Raw genomic sequence first — 17,405 nt, 5'->3', positions numbered from 1 at the left:
TTAACTCTTCATATTGCAGTCTTCTCTGTTGCAACTCCGTCTTGTCTTGTAAACGAATACGAACTTTTCGAGCGACTATGCTGTCTCTTCAAGGTTCAAGTATATAGCGCCAGGAACTGGCGCAGTGACCAGCTTCCTTGAAACATGTGTGTACAGCCGATCGAATTCCTCATCCTATACAATGCAGCCCTAAAGACGAATATTTTTCCATATATATCCCTACAAGTTAAAAAACCAGGATGTGGAAATTGTCCTTTGAATATAGATATCAATATGCATATACAAGTGTCTCCGAAACGTCAATATCCGCGTACAAAAATACATGCTGTGATAACCCAAAAGACCTAAATCCGAGCAGGGATAGGCGTGAAAATGTCAAAGCTCACAAGAACAAATTTGTTTAAATACTGCAGTGGCGTGGGAGCGCTGTGACCCAAGATGTTGGTGGGCTGACTGAATTACGTTGCCTAGCGGCAGCCTAATAATCCAGTGATGATTCTCAGTTGGCTGGCTGAGCGCGTGATCCTACCACAAAGTGCAAATACTCACTACAGAATATACAGGTTTCAGTGAACTCTGTGCATATTGCATGCAAACGCTGGCGGACGCAAGTCTGGCCAGCCTTCTCCTAGCAACGACACCCTCAACTCTCGTCTCCCCTTCTTAAAAAATAATCTAATCTAAGGATGTAGCCCCATGTCGCGAGGCATGAAGCCCTCAAGCATCTGAAGCCACACCAGAGATAGGGAAAAGGACAGGCGACTGTCTAGTTAGGCCCGGACGTTGAAATACTCAGGACTCCACTGATTTACGAAAATGGCAGGGGCAGACATAACATTTTGAAGTGGAGACAGCTTGAAAATATCTCATTTAGCGCCTACTCTCCATAGGAACCACTCAGATAAATATTTTATGCTGACTTTTCGAATTTGCCTTTATACGTGTATTCCGCTGTGTCCTGCTTACCGTCATCTGGCGGTTTTGCAATCCAGTTTCTATAAATAGGATAATATTCGAGCGAAGTTACGTTCCAGCTGAAGGACGCTCGAAAAGGAAGTAAATTTAAAGGCGGACTGTTGGCTCCTGGCTTGTATGACCCACAAACGACCATGGACGTATCTGTACCATTATATTTTTGATGTGACGCACTGAAGCGGAAGTCTGGGATTTCTGCTTACAGGACGCGCTTCCTATTCGCCGGACTCGAGCACCGACTTCCCAGGACAACACAACAATTTGAAGAGTACTCTCTTTTAGGATATAATGTTGGTTGTAGTCGGTTGAAAATCAACCGACGTCTCAGAGGAAAATATTCCCTCCGTAGCCGATTGTTCTACTTGATATCTGCTTCACGCTGGCTTCTCGCTTGGCTTATTCTGTGACGCTGTGGGTGGAGGCGACATATTCCTCCGAAACGTCGGTTGACTTTCCAACGAACTACTCTTCATAACCACCAATGCGAGAACCGAATGTGCTAAAAGAAAGCAATTTCTTTGGGGATTGTTTTAGTTATAATATTGTAACCTGCTTATTTTCAATAATTTTGATTACGGAGTTGGCTGCTGTAGCAGTGTCGCTCTAGATATTTATGCAAGAGGTCTTCGGTTCGAATATCAGTTGGGACAGCGGCTCTCCTGACTAAATTTTTGTGATTTTCCACACTGCCTGCAAGCAAATACTGGGATCATTCCTCTGTCAGGTCGCGACCGCTACCTTCCGAATCCCTTCCAATACACTCTTCACGCCACAGGACTGTAGGCCCGACATGCTGATAGCGCCGAAAATGAGCCCCAGAGAAGTTTCGCTGTGTGCACGACCTGTACACCCACACTGTTTAGCCACTTTATGTTCAAATGTAGGCACGGAAACAGGAAGTCTCAACGTTCATTTTTATTTTACTCCGTCACTTCAGGTAGCTGTTGGGTAGTGCATTACAATATGCTACTACTGGGTCACTCGCAATTCATCATTCGCAGTTTTCAAATTACTGAACGCTACAGAACTCATCGAGCTTACAGGGCGCGATGAAGTAACGCAAGGTTAGGAAATCCCCATATCATCATCCGAATCCCTATCTTATGTTCCACAAAGCGGCTCCGGTCTATGTCAGTCCACTCCCTTCTAACGCCTGACACTGCTGAAGCAACTTCCTACATCAGGGGTGCGCAAAAAAACTGCTGGGCCTGATGTGGCCAAACAGAACCGCAGCGAAAGGCCTAGAGTTACGTAAGGACTGCAAGAACAATTATTTGAAAGACACATTTTTTGTGCACATTTGCGTTATAAATATAACGTATCGTTGGGACTACACTCTTTCCCGCTGTCGTCCCTTAAGTAAAAAAAGGTAAATCCATCCCTGTAACAGGCCCTTAGGGTTATGAGACGCTGAAGCAGCTACATTTTCTAGACACTCGGCTCACAGATGGTGGTCAAGTTATCAGTCTTGCGCGCCGACCGCATTTTACAACCCCCTTCTCGCCAGGAAGGTTCCTGGTACTCGTTTCTGCTAGAGGCTGAGTCCATTCCAGGGCCATAGTGCGGCTGGAAGGATTAGGTACATTGAGAAATTCAGTGACTTAATTGAGAATCGACATCGCGACCTTGCGGCTACCGCGCAGTACGCAACACATTTAAAGCTGACCTTTCAGTCTGAGGAAGCCATCGTGGTCAGATGAGTGGGCTGTCACTTCGAACTTCGTCAAGGGCGATGCTGTTTTTCCTCATGGCGTGCAGTGACTAATCTCAAGTCAGCAAGTATGACTCTGGCTTTGCATTGCTAAAAGAAGAAACCACCCTCACTTGCGCACGTCCTTCGCATTGAATACATCTCCCATGATGCAATTCCACACCCTGTTCATGTCTGCGTGTTTTGAAAGTGACAAGACACAAGATGACAGGATGAATTTGCGTCAGCACGAGCCGCTCCCTGGTCTGCATGTCGGTGTATTCAGGAAACCAGGAAAACTTTCCCCTGGGTCTCAGCAAAGTCATGTGCTGGATGCTACTTCTGATCCTGGCAGCCGCTTCCTCCTTCCTACACGAACTTGGTTGCGCAGTCCCCACAGCTGCTCCAGCAGATATCACGGGGAATTGTTCCAAGTTTTAATCTTTCGGTTTATGAACTTGGTAAAATGAATGTGTTATACAGGTCTTGATGTCATGCCTGTCCAATTTACGTCTATATGAACTCCAGGGTCGAAGAATAAGGGCTCTGTTTGTCACCTGATTCCACTCTGGTTTCTTGCTTCGCTTATTCTTCGACCGTGCAGATGGAGGCGATATTTTCCTCCGAAACGTCGGTTGACTTTTAATGGTCTACACAGCATAATATCACCATAAACACCGCTGTGAAAACCTCAAGTCCTACCGTCTCACTTCGAAAATTAATAAAAGAATTTTAACGAAATTTTGTATTTGAGGATTCCACACCTGAAATTACATTAAAAATCTCATTTATACCTGTATAGGTCGAAACATACCGACAGATCGAGCGACAGCCCCTTCTCGGCGAAGTTTTGCCAACTTCTGCGGATAGAGGGTGTCGCGTGGTCAGGGCAACGGATCCCCACGGCCATTAATTTCGGTTTTCTAGACCGAAGTCGCTATTTCGTTGAAAGAGCTCCTCAATTATCATCACGAGGCTGAGTGGACCCCGTTCCAGACCCACTACTTCTCCGAAAAAATCTGGTAGTGTCGGAAATCGAACCCGGACCTCTGGATCTGTAGCCAGGAATGCTGACCACTAGACCGGTCGGTATAGTTCGCTTGCGGACTGAAATCACGGAGTTTTTTTATAGGTCAAAACATAACACGTAACATTCGTTTTCAAGGTAAAGCTGTCCCTGTAACAGGCCATGAAGACCCACAGGGTTGTGAGACGTCGAGGCTCCCACATTTTCTAGACAGTCGGCTCACAGATGGCGATAAGGCTGTCAGCCTGTCGCGCCGGCCGCTTTTTCCCGCAAGAAGATTCCTGGTACTCATTTCTGTTAGAAGCTGAGCCAACCCCATGGCCATAGTGCGGCTGCAAGGATTAGGACAACTGAAAAATCCAGTGACCTCATCGGGACTCGAACCCGCGACCTTCTGGTTTGTAACATAGTGCCCCAACCAACTATGATACCGTGTGCTTCTCATTTTCATTGGGAGCAGACCTAATCGTTTCACACGACAAGCGAAACCGTAATTTGGTTAGGATAAGAGGCTCACCACATCCTTTTCCTTCCTGCAGCCACTTCTGTAGCAGTCACACGTGCTAGCTTCTCCGCAGCTGAAAGGAATTTGGATTACCAAGAAAAGTGAAATCATTTCAGAACTTCTTGCTTTGTAGTCCTCAGGAATTTCGAAATAAATTAGTGTTTGAGAGTGGTGATAGGAACGCCCGTGAGATAAGCGTGCACATAATGAATGTCGGATTCCAAGTAATTTCGGCAGAGAGGCAGTCGGAGCTATTTTAAGATACTGAGCATGATTTTTTTTTCTTAACGGACTGAAAAAACTGTATTCCAAATAAATGATTTCAGTCGCGTATATCTGCTATATTCACCGAAATTTCAATTATATTCTGTCTACATAGCCATTCATAATTTCCTGCAGGCATTAACACATTATGATGTTCACACTGGCCGCTGGGTGTAAGTTTGTACAGTTATAACTTTGGGATAGTGGGTTCGAATCCCATTCGGATGTACTTCTGCGTTCCTTTCCGTGTTCGTTTTTTCGTGTGTAGGAAGAGGCTTTGCGACGAACCGATCCTCCATCAAAGGGGTTCTACCGGATGACTATAAGCAATATTCGAAAAACGAGAGGCAGTCTGTTGCGCCAGCGCCACACAACAAGAAGAACAACAAGAGTGTCGCTAAATCATCATTAATTTCATTCCTAAACATTCTTCACTCTCTTTCGGGCTGTCAGTGGGATAGCCCAGGGAGTGAAGTGGCTGACTGTGGGCAAGACGGCTGGATTGCGATATTTCTATGAGAGTGGTTTTACCGTTCACTGCCACGACATCCAACCGCAATCGCCAGGCCCTGGTATCAATTATACTGGGCCCTCGTCTTATGGAAAACAGAATTTACCGGGCCGCGGTCTCACAAAGGTTGACACACAGTCTCCTCTTCAGTTGATACTTGCAGCTTTTACTCGGCAGTTAAAGCGGCCGTAGCTTAAATCTGACCAGTGAACTCCCGGTGCCGGAGCCTGCAAGCGCGGAGTTACGTTACAGGCCACTGACACGTGACAGAGAAGGATATCTCTGCAACCACGCCTGTCGGATGGGGAATTCCTTTTTCGTCCGATCGGTTAACCTCAACGTGAGCAGTACGCTGCCATGTGAGGCATGTGAGCATCCAGCACATTCAGCAGAAAAGCGGATTCAAAACATCCGTCACGTCGGGGGACAAACCGCCCCTGGGCGAAGTGCTGCTCATCACGTGCATCAGAGCAAGGCGCTTAAATTCTTGTCACAGTCGGCATATAGAACGTCTCATTGTTCCGTGTCGCACTTTGCACAAGGATTTCTGGAAATATTCATATGAATATGCACTTATAGGGCAGTCCTTACTAAGTTACTGCTATTCTGTTTTACTCCTCAAATATTTTGTAAGCTGAATGTGTTCTGTCCCAAAGGGAGGGGTGGGGGAATAGAGCCATTAATAATCTCTTTATCTTTTAATTTCTTCTAAGAGATGTTCGAAACTGCCTCAATGTTCACGGACACACAATCTAGCTCTAAGTGATACGCTCAAATTTCTGGGTATGTTCACTGTTTCAGTTGCGGAAATTGCTAAATTTGACGCCACAACTTGTCACTAGTAGCAAATGTAGTGTAGCACATACCTCGGTTTTCAAACATCTGCACAGGAAAAAATTACGAGGGGATTCAAGTCAGGTTATCGTGGGGGCCAGTGAGCTGAAGCTTCAAGCCCGTGACCAATCACACATCCGGAACAATTTTCGGAGGGCCCCTGATGCACTTCACGACTGCAACGTGCTGAAACCATGAGTGGGGGGAATACATCTGCGATAATCCAGTCAAATGTGCTCGACGAAAATGAAGATGGCGGCCACAATCTGGGGCCATGTGGGGCAGTCACCTAGAATTCCAGGACACAAATTTATGAAGAAATGATGTTCCTGTTGGTGAGATGGAATCACATGATCATGTTCGTTGTGAGTGCTGGTGATCCCAGCCCTAGCGAATACAATGGACAGAGCACCCGCCTTGCAAGCATGGGCCGTGCCTACAAGGAAGTAGAATGTTTTCGTATCTCCGACTGCACTTCCTTTCTTTATCTTCTAACAGCGTGAAATTGCATTTTTTCCTTGCACTCTTCGAGCATAAGATGCAAGTTCGCTATTTCAATGACTTTCCATGACCGATCGGTATATCACGTGCTCTCCCAAGCTTAGAATGCTTCAAACTGATTTGAACTGTAGAATGTATTAGAATTTGTCCGGCTACATTGCAGTACTGCATATTCAGCGTAAGAATATCAAGCGCCAAAAGGACATCTACGATCGTCACGTGACGTAAACAAAATGCTCTCGGAACATCATCTTTTTCCAGAATGTGACAGCAGGAGTTGACATTTTCTAATGGTTATAACTCTTTAATTCTGTTTATCACCAATTCTGTTCAACTTGTACAGCGAATGCCTTACCAAGGAAGCTCAGGATGGGCTCGGAGACTTCAAAGTAGGAGGGCAAATTATTCAAACTGTGAAATATGTAGATGACCGTGTGTTAATGGCTAACGAAGAAACTGTGCTACAGGGCATGATTGATAGACTAATTGAAATTGGAAGGTGCTATGGCATGGAAATGAACGTGGAAAAAACAAAAGTAATGAAAATTTCGAGACAACCAACCCCAGTCACAATAAAGATAGACCAAAAACAACTGGAGAATGTGAAATGTTCTAAATATTTGGGTAGCTTGTTAACAGATGATGGAAGGTGTACTAGTGAAATTAAATCCAGGATTGCCATGGCAAAAGCTGCATTTAGCAAGAAGAAGAATCTTTTTACCAGCAAATTGGACTTAAATTTGAGAAAGAAACTAGTGAAATGCTACATTTGGAGCATAGCTCTGTATGGGGCTGAAACATGGACACTTAGGGCAGTAGATCAGAAACATCTGGAAAGTTTCGAAATGTGGTGTTGGAGAAGAATGGAGAAGATCAGTTGGACCGATTATGTGAGAAATGAAGAAGTGTTAATTAGAGTCAGTGAGCAGAGGAATATCCTACACGAAATAAGAAAACGGAAGGCTAATTGGATTGGTCATGTTATACGCAGAAACTGCCTTCTAAAAGAAGTTATTGAAGGAAAGATAGAGGGGCGGATAGAAGTGACAAGAAGACGAGGAAGAAGACGTAAGAAGATGCTGGATGACCTCGGGGACAGAAGAGGATACTGTCATTTGAAGGAGAAAGCTCTAGATCGCATTAAGTGGAGGAACTGTTTTGGAAGAGACTGTGGACCTGTCGTCTTGACAGATTACTGATGATGATGATGATAACTCTTTAACAAACCCTCAGCGCACATACTGTGACTTATTAGTGGTCTGTGTGACATATGAAAGCGGTTTCGGATTTGATGATCGAATTTAATGGACCTTTATACAACTGGTTACAGCATTTCGACTGGACTCTCGACTTCTGACCACACTACTCCTCCACTGAACTGTCAGTCAAGTCAAAGTCACATTGCGACTGACGGTTAATCAATCAGTAAGTCTTGGTGTCGAGCCCCATCTGGGGATCACGACCATATTTTACTCTCTCAAATTTGAGACTTCATTTTTCATCGCCTCCTACGACTCGCAGGGTCACGGTGCAGGTATTCGACCTCCGCCTCCACACAGGTGAGAACTGTCAGTTATTGTTCCCTTCTCATTATATAGCCTCGGATCGGACCAAACAGAAAACACATCCACTATCTAACAACCGATGTCCTCTATTGTTGTGTATTAGTTGCAGCGGGAGGTGTTTACCGTGTCGTTGCCTAGCAATGGATCTATGCGTCACAATATTCTTATAAACGTTTTGCTTATGCTGATGTCCAGAAACCATGCGGTCAAATATATCCTGCAATAATAAGACACTCTGGATATAGCCAGTGAACTAATGTCTGTTCCAAACATATCTCGTATATGGGCTTAAGAATGAAACTGGAAACAAGACCATTCTTTTTTACGTTTCGAGCCTTCAGATGCTTGATGACGTAATGTGCTAGGGCCGTGACCTAGACAGAGCGAGACGGCTTCCTTACTGCACGTACTCTCGCCGAAACGGAAACCAGAGTCCCTCACTGCACGGGGATTTACAGACGCGTGCAATATGTCAACACAGTATTCACTCGGTTTAACGGTGCAAAAGTTGCAAAACAGAATCTTCATACGTGAGCTCAAAATTTGTCGAATTCTTTAAATAGGTAAACAAGTATCCTTCTACTGGGGTACGCAGTAGCGTAGTTGGTTGAGGCACTATGCTACAAGCCGGAAGACCGCGGGTTCGATTCCCGATGAGGTCACTAGAGTCTTTCAATTGACCTAATCTTTCCAACTGTGCAGCTACTCAAGAGCTTCCCAGCATTTTATGGAACCCGAAGGTTCATAAGCGTGTTCTTAAGAGCCCTCCACTGGTCCTTATCCTCAGCCAGATCAATCCAATTCATACCATCCCATCCTATCTCTTTCTACGTCCTTGTCTTCCCAGTGGTCACTTTCCAACTCGGTTTCCCATCAGTATCATTTATGCAATCCTCTTCTCCCCATTCGTGCTATATGCACTGCTAATCTCATATTCCTTGACTTGATCATTCTAATTATACTTGGAGAAGAGTACAAGTTATGAAGCTCCTCATTATGCAGTTTTCTCCAACCTCCCGTCACTTCATCTCTCTTCGGTCCAAATATGCTCCTGAGTACCTTGTTCTCAAACACCCTCAGTCTATGTTCCTCCCTTAATGTCAGAGACCAAGTTTCACACCCATATAGAGCCACAGGCAAAATTATAGTTTTGTATGTTCTGATTTTTGTTTTTGGACAGCAGACGAGAAGACAAAAGGTTCTGGACTGAATGGTAGCAAACATTACCCGAGTTCAGTCTCCTCTGAATTTCCTCCTGAATCAGGTTTCGATCTGTTACAGCCGTTCCCCAATATCTGAACTGTGCAAGGTTTTCAAAGGATCTGTAGAGGAACCCACCAATTTTAATAATTTGATCCCTGCTATTCAGCCCATATGCCGTCATCTTAACGACTTAAATATCCCAAGAACATAGCGCTTTTCCAGTACGGGAGAGCACAGACGTGTACGAGTATGTCTCTTAACAGGCCTACTTCAGGTCACATAACTTCCGTAGGCCTACTATCGACGCTGTACTACAGTCTAAAGGACTATCGCTAACGTTTCGCAAATCCTCACACAAGGCGACATGCGCAAGCTTTCAGGAAGTTTATCCCCCCTACTTATCATCTCTGTCTGCAGCTCTGAGCCCCATGCATTCAGAGTAACCTCAGGTTTACATGACCTTCTAACGAATATTTATGCCACCCACCTAAATAGCTAAGGATTGCATATAAGAAAGGAGGCAACGAAACGTGTATGAGTTAGAGATAGCGTCGTTAAACAAACTGAAAATAGAAACATATCTAGGGCTCCAAAACGGAGCTTCGTCCAATTGGCAAAACGCGGTTTAAAGCTTCAGGTTTTTCGCAGCGAACTTCAGAGTTACCCATCTTAACAGATTCTACTGAACACATTTCGAATTTCATCTAGGGCACTTCTGAGCTTCCTTGTGCAGTTACTGCTTCCTTATTGGAAATAAATGGAAACCACGCCATTTGATTTAGGGACAATTTCACGGGCATTTGTCTTCTCTTTCGTCAGTCAACCATAACTGTGATTCACATCTTCTGACTCACGGACCGATGAAATCGCAATGAGATCTCCGACGACCGGTGCCCCGTCCGTCTTGCGCTGCACACTACAAACAAGAGTAGACAAATGTGGCTACTGCAAGAGATCTTAGTGAACCCAAGACCTTCATTCAAGTTTGATCTTCAAACAACCTGAAATGAATATTTTATGCTGTCAAAACAAAAAGAAAGGTCAAAGGCCATAACCAAAGGGGTTTGGATTGGTAACTGAATTTAATGGACTTCTGTAACTCGTAAATACAAATGAGTAGCAGAGCCTCGTTAATTTACACACTTTATATATCACTACAACTGCGGCAAACTCAGCGTCTTCTGTTTGTTATTCCGTCGTCATTAGTCGTCGATAGGTAGCGGCTGCTAACAATGAAGATTCCTCAGGGTCTAAAAAGGAACTGTCACTGCTCACTTGCAACTCCCGGCTGCTCCAACCTCCGGCTGACTCACTCAAAATCAAAGTCAAAACCAAAGATACTTTACGACTGGTGGTTTATCGTCAATCAGTTCGCCTTGTCGTCAAGCCCCTTGAGACTGACCAGAGATTCTTTTTTTTTTTAGACGAACCCTTGCGGTCATAGTCTTTAAGTAACATCCTCTCTGGCGAGAAGATGGCTGTCTTATGAACATGCTAGTGTACGTGTGCACGGTATCCAAGTCCTCTGTCAGCCCAGACTTTGCAAATCTGATTATGCTTATCTACGCTATAACGACAGCTTAGTCACTTGAACGGTCGTAAGCTTGACCGCAGCCAAGTTTAAGCCACGTATATTTTGTGATTCACTTTCCATGTTGGACCGCGCTATATAGCCTCGGCGCGGACCACATAGAAAACTTCGATCCCAGCAGTTTCCCTAGTGTTGCGTATTTATTCCTTGATGCGTAATAAGACGCCGTTGCCTAGGAATGGTCGCATCTTCTTTTTCCATTATTCCGAATTTCAGCCGTCATATCACATTCTAATTGACAGTAACAAAATCAATTTTATAGTCTTCTGGGTTGCGAGACGGTAAAGTCTCCTTAGGTGGAAGCTGACTTCGAAGAAACTTGCCGCCTCCATCATCGGGGTTTAAATGTAGGTTGAAGACGTCGTTCGATTATACAGTTAAGTACCAAGGAAGATAACTGACGTATCGGCAGTGGTCCACGGACCACTGCTTGGGAAATACTGGCCCATACCGATGTTCGCAACTACAAAGTTAACTTGGCGGACAGGCTCACAGGCGGACCAGACAGACCTGAACGGTTGTGAGAACTGATTTATCTCGATGCATGTCAAGGGTAGCAAATATATCAGAAGTGGACGAATCTGCAGGCTGGGCTAAGCCTTCGAACGTATTTGTACTAGGTGCACAGAAACTTTGTAGATGCGGGTTACAGCTTCTCGAAGTACTTACAGGTCATTCCAGTGTTGCCAAACTGAAGAATGTATTGAAAATGTGACGGTTATATTAAGTGGACATTTCAGGAACAGCTTTGCGGTTAGTGGATTGGGTTGAACAGAAGTGGTCAAGTACACAGTGCAGTAACAAGACAGACTTCTTTGTGTGTCTGCGGCGTGAATACTTCAGTTAGGATTCTCGCGCAGTGATTCTTACCCTCTTTAACACAATTACCCCTTAAGCATAACCAATACGCAAATATTGCCCATTCTCCAGAGATAAGAAGTTTTGTCAGAGATACTGTACATCTCATGCCCTGACTAAGGTCCAGTTTCCTCCCTGCCTTCGTTATGTTGGTTACCACTGCAGAACAGCGAACCTCAGCAGTACGCACTGGCAGATAGGGTTACGAGCTTGAGAGCTCTGTCATAGAGAATCCGGTATTCTGAACCAGCGTCTCGCAAAATAACTGTCAGGCCAGAATAATGAAAATCTGCTGTCAGTGTGTCAGCCTCTCGCAGAAGAAGGCGTTACAAATGGCGTGACAATCCACACTTTCTATATCAGCTGGTGGACTGTATCAGCGGCGAACTCTTCTTCAGAAGCCATCAGCCGCTCAGCCACTTCAGCAATTCCCAACATTTTATGGAACCACAAGGTTCATATTCGTGTTTACATCAGCTTGCTATTAATCTTTATCCTGAGCCAGATGAATCCAGTCCGTACGCCCCACTACATATCTAAGATCGTTTTAGTATTATTTCTGTTAGCGACAATAGGTCTAAGTGTTTTATGGTATCATCAGCAAATAAATATTTCTGTTTGGTTGCCTCAAGCAAAGTTGTCAATCTAACTATACTCGTATGGATGCACCCCAGGCTACGTCGCAAAAACGGCAACCTTTTCAGACAACTAGCAACCCTACTATGAGCTGAGAGCATATGCCATGTCTGCTTGTAGCGGAGGCTTCGCCCACTAACCTCAGTACAGACACCTGCAAGAAATTTATCGCTCATTATTTTCCAAAATAACTCTTGACCTTGAGCAGATCCTATTTCACTCGAGTTTCACATTGTGGCATGCTTTCCGAAAGCCGGAATAGTGAAGTCAGAATAGACGTTCATTGCTAGGCAACGACTCGGTAAAAACATTCCCGTGGCAACGAATACGCAAGCAACAATCCAATAATTTCCGTTGCTATGCAACTACGCTGTAAACACGCCTTCCTAACAACAGAGAGGCTGTGCTTTCTATGTGGTCAGTGCAAAGTGGTTATAAAAGGGGTTAATCTGAGAAACTGTATATGAGTCGAGTTTCGTGACGCCAGCCTACCGGAGTATGAGCTTAGAACTGAACTGAGTCGAGTCTTCGTAATTGGCAGCTGCAAAGAATGCTTCATATATCATTTGAAGTGACAGTGAGACTGTTACAAATCTGTTGCCAGGATACGACTAGTGAAGACTGAGAATCCTAGTGCGTGTGTAATGGTGACTGTAAAGTGTGTAGGTCAACAATAGCGCTGTATTGCCTGTAGTCCCGAGTTGTGTGTAAGGTGTCAATCCAATCTGAACCCGTCTCTAAGTCACGCACCCTCCCTACACGTGACAACATCTCCGCGAGATAATGAACGAATTTAAGAATGAAACAAAAGTGCATTAAATTCAGCTCCAACATCTTCACACGATATTCTCAACATTTTGGAATTTGTGCACTGACTTGAATATGACTAACAGTACCAACAGCAGCAAGGAGCGTTCCTCTGAGATTAGATGAAATGTCATCAGAGCTAAAAGTTGTCAGAGAAGCACACGTGGATGGAAGTGTTGTGTTCATCGAAGTGTAAGCGTCAAACTCGAAAGAATTCATTCATCGACGGTGCTCCGTTAGTCTACAGCCAAATAATTTTGTTTTTGCAACTGTTTACCGGGGAGGAAAATCTGTAATATTTTGAACACATTTTCTCTTCCGAGTGAAGCAATAGTCAGCGATTCGGGGAACTGGAATTCCCCTTTCACAGTTGCCTTTTACGTAAGGAGAGTACTAACGCAATCGCTCACGAGAGGCGACATCTGTTGATTTGTCCAATTGAAGAAAGAAGCAGGCACGACCTTTCATCTCTGCAGTTGCTTGATCCTCATGTCTACGCTCACTTCTACACGCTGCTGTCTTAGAGCGATATGTGGGCCGCCAACTTTGCGCGCTGCTCCTTAAGTACAAGCCTGACGTGGCTTCATTGCACGTTCTTCGACTTCATGAGATTTGTTTCTGTTTTGCCATTAGGAGATCAACAGGACAGGGCACTTCAGAGCACCTTCATTCACCCAAACGGGAGGACTTCAATACGCATTCCTTTTAAAACGCATATGTTTCCTTCTCTGCAAACCGTCTATGGATTCGTTCACAATGTCCTGCGGTTTGTTTGACTTTATTGAAAATATATGTTGATGCATTTAAACTGAATTGTCAATTGTCTTAGTAAATCCCCGCTGTAGAAATATTTCTTAATATTGTCACGTGTAGGAAGTGTGCGAGACTTATAGACGGGTATGAATTGGACGATTGTATTTATGGACAGCTTATTCACACAACTCGAGACTACAGCTAATACAGCGCTATCGCAACAAGTGTCCTCGGTCTTACTAGTCGTGTCCTGGCAACGGATTCGTAAGTCGCACTGTCACTTCACATCATACATGAAGTCTTCTTTGCACAGCCTGATTCCTTTCAAGAAATCTAAGAGACTCATTCATCATCACGTGACATGTTATTCATCTCAAGATGCGAAGAAATTTTGCAGTCACACTGGTATACCTTTCAACTGACTGCCTGATTTTCTTCATAACAACTGAACTGGAGCATGCAAGTCCGTGTTTATATTGAACTAACTAAATAAACAGTGGATTTCTTTGGTTACAAGAGAGACTTGGCACTGAGTCTCATGACACTGCGGCGGCTGCGGTTGTCCTTGTGAGCTCTTGCTGTGAGAAGCTGGTAGCCGAGACCGGGGAACTCCCGCAGTTGGAGCCGCTACAAAGCAACGGCTAGTGAAGACGTGACTGTGGACGGTGTAGTCACGCGCTGTATCAGAGTCCAATAAACCCGATCATCAATCCAAAACCCGTCTACAGTCGCTTATGCACGTGTAAATATAAAATCGTCTAACATAATTCCACATCTCTACTCTGTTCAGTACATATTTCATGAATTATATAGAGTCCATGGGCTTTCAAAATGGATGCTCGCGAACTACAGTACAGGGAGTCATCAGCTCTAAAAAAGTTTTAAAAATGCAGTTATTCTTGTCTTTTACTTTCCGGCTGTTTTAAATAATGTCATTACTATTTTTATTGAAGTAATTATTGGACTTTGTTATAATTATTTTAATTTTACTGGCTTATAAGTTTGAAATATTTATATACATATATTTTGCATGAATTATATCATGACTGTGAGTTTTATAATATCGTATTGCTTTGTCTTGCGTTGGCAATGCGATGTACTCGTATCAGTGGAAATTCTGAAACGTCAAGGCGGCTGCTTGTCGCCTCCTTGACAGGTTTGCGTGCCAACGAATCTTCGAACTGGAAGCTCGAAAGCGACGAACCCCAAAACTGAACGCTTTCTGTAGGCAAAATAAACGTTTTAAGCGCCAGCGAACCAAATTTGTATTAGGGTTATTATTATGTATTTTCGAAGTTCGAACTGATCTAACAATTTTGAGCATTATGTAATTTCTGAAAGAAAAACAGCGCGTTTCATTTTGTGGCGTTGCGTTCCGAAATGCTAGCTCTCAAAACTCAAAATCACTTAGCATCATATCTCAGAGCAGATCTGACGTGTTGCGAGTTGACATTCCGAAAGCAGTGCCAACAGTACGTGAGCGAAGGGTGCACTGTGCTGGGGTGCCTTTTGTTTACGCAGCTCGTCTAAGCGCTTCGTGGCATTTTCCCGTGGCGAACAAATTCATCTGTGTGCCAGGGATGCGGCTAGTTAAACCTTTCGGGTTCTCATGTTATCCGACTCCCTACTCCGTCCAACAAGTTTCGTTTACCTGTTCTCTACACCTAGGGGGGCACACCTCTCATTGGCGCCATTTCATTTAATTAAATTTTGATATAGACCATAAGAATCTTGATAAGAGGGGTGAATGAGGTGAGGGGTTCGGCTGCAGTTTTGACAAGTCATTAAGTCAGCAAGACAGCAAAATATAGCTGCAGCCCGTGAAACATTTCGCGAATGTAGGTGCCGAGGGGCTGTAAAGCAATTTAGATTCCTGCTGTCACTGTACAGCCCGATGTGGGCCAGCAAAAGTGTGCACAACTTCATTTCTCGCTGATCGACAGGGACGGGTGACGGGGGTGGGGGGTCACTTGAACTTATGTAGTGTTTTGCGGGGTCGAGGTATCGCGTAGTGCGAGAACACCTGTTCTAAACAGTAAGGTCTACAGCATTCAATGTCACTGGAAATTATTATACTACTACCATAGCTCTTGTGCTAGTAGATGAAAATGGGACTAAAATCTTGCATTAGTAGCGACTTAAATATTCATTAAACAAGTTAAACAACACGGATTTCCGGCCATAACTCATAAAGCGTATTTCCTACTGCACAGATCCCTGGTCCTACAGATATATGGGTATTATTACGCCGTGCTTTATTTCATTCTTCAAAGAATTTATTCCTCAAGCACAAATTCATTTCAGTCACTCATTCATCAATGACTCTACATCTATTTGTTGGGCTTTGGCTTCCTTCAGTTTCGAAATTCTTCTTTTCCTTTTTCTTTTACACAGTCGGTAGGACTCCTTGGACGGGGGATCAGCCCGTCACAAGGCCGCTACCTACACACAGAACAACACAAACACAGAATAAAAGCACATACAAACATCCACGCCTTTGGGTAGGGATTCGAACCACGATCCCAGCATTCAAGGTAGCGAAAAATGTTCATGCCTTAGACCGCGCAGCCACCGTGAGCGGCCAAGCACTAAGTCAGTCTTTGTTATATTCGCAAAGCTTCTTACCGTCGCCATTGATGCAGTCACCGAGGCATACAAATGCACCACACGCTTAGCCATACTGATTCACTGATTGTCCTCATCAGACCAAAGCCAAGAAGCCACGCTTCTTTCTCGAGTATACAGAAAGATTAGCTGAATAATGGTTGCGTATTTCTCCGAAATTTATTATCATGCATCCTTTCAGCATCCTAAATTAAATGTCGCTGTTGTCTCTTCCGCTTAAGGAAATTCGCCCCTGCACCATATTGCTATTACTGATTGTAAGGAATTAGAAATGATGGCGTTGGGGTGGCCCTCAGTAACATGACACTCATTCTAAGTACCATGCAAATCGGTGAAGTAGTTCAAAAATGTAAATGTGAACGCACTGACACATACAGACAGCATGACGACCTCGTAAATCCATTTTCTTCCCTACAAAATCAAAACTGGGCAAAAATTCGAATTGGAGTGAACTGTTATCCACAGAGATACGTGCACTTTCATCAAAGTGATTTCTGGCAGGGGATTATTTTCTGTATGCACGTTCTTGAATAAAATTCAGCTATTTTTGCTTTTGCATGCGGCATTCTATTTTAAAACAAGTCTTCTGTTAGTACATTTCCATGGCAACGCGAAATGTTTACAGTTTATTCGGTGCTGCTGTCACTGTATCAGATCATCTGGCTTCGGACGGAAAGACATAATTAATTAAAACGGATTGCGAAATAGGCGGAAGAAGTGATCGTTCCATAATTTCTGCTAATAACCTGATTCATGGCTGAGTTATACCACAATGAAACTCAGGGAAACCGGTCTCCGGCACGAGACTTAAAACCGGGAACTTAGGTTTCACGTTGTTGAAGGGAGAGTTAACGTTGCTTCAAACACTGGACAAATCTACTTCGCTACAAAGCGAGATATGCCGTACTTACTGCGGAAAGGGTTACGAAACGAAACGTCCATCGAAACTTACACGCAATATTTGCGAGCATTTCGAGTTTCTCAGTTCAGATAGAGCTGCGGTGCATATGATTTGCCCAGGCTATTGATCTGGAATTGTGAGTCAGCCTACGTGACCACA

Source organism: Cryptotermes secundus, unplaced genomic scaffold, assembly GCF_002891405.2.
Source record: "Cryptotermes secundus unplaced genomic scaffold, Csec_1.0 scaffold528, whole genome shotgun sequence".
Taxonomy (NCBI): Eukaryota; Metazoa; Arthropoda; class Insecta; order Blattodea; family Kalotermitidae; genus Cryptotermes; species Cryptotermes secundus.
This window is presented reverse-complemented; position numbering follows the sequence as displayed.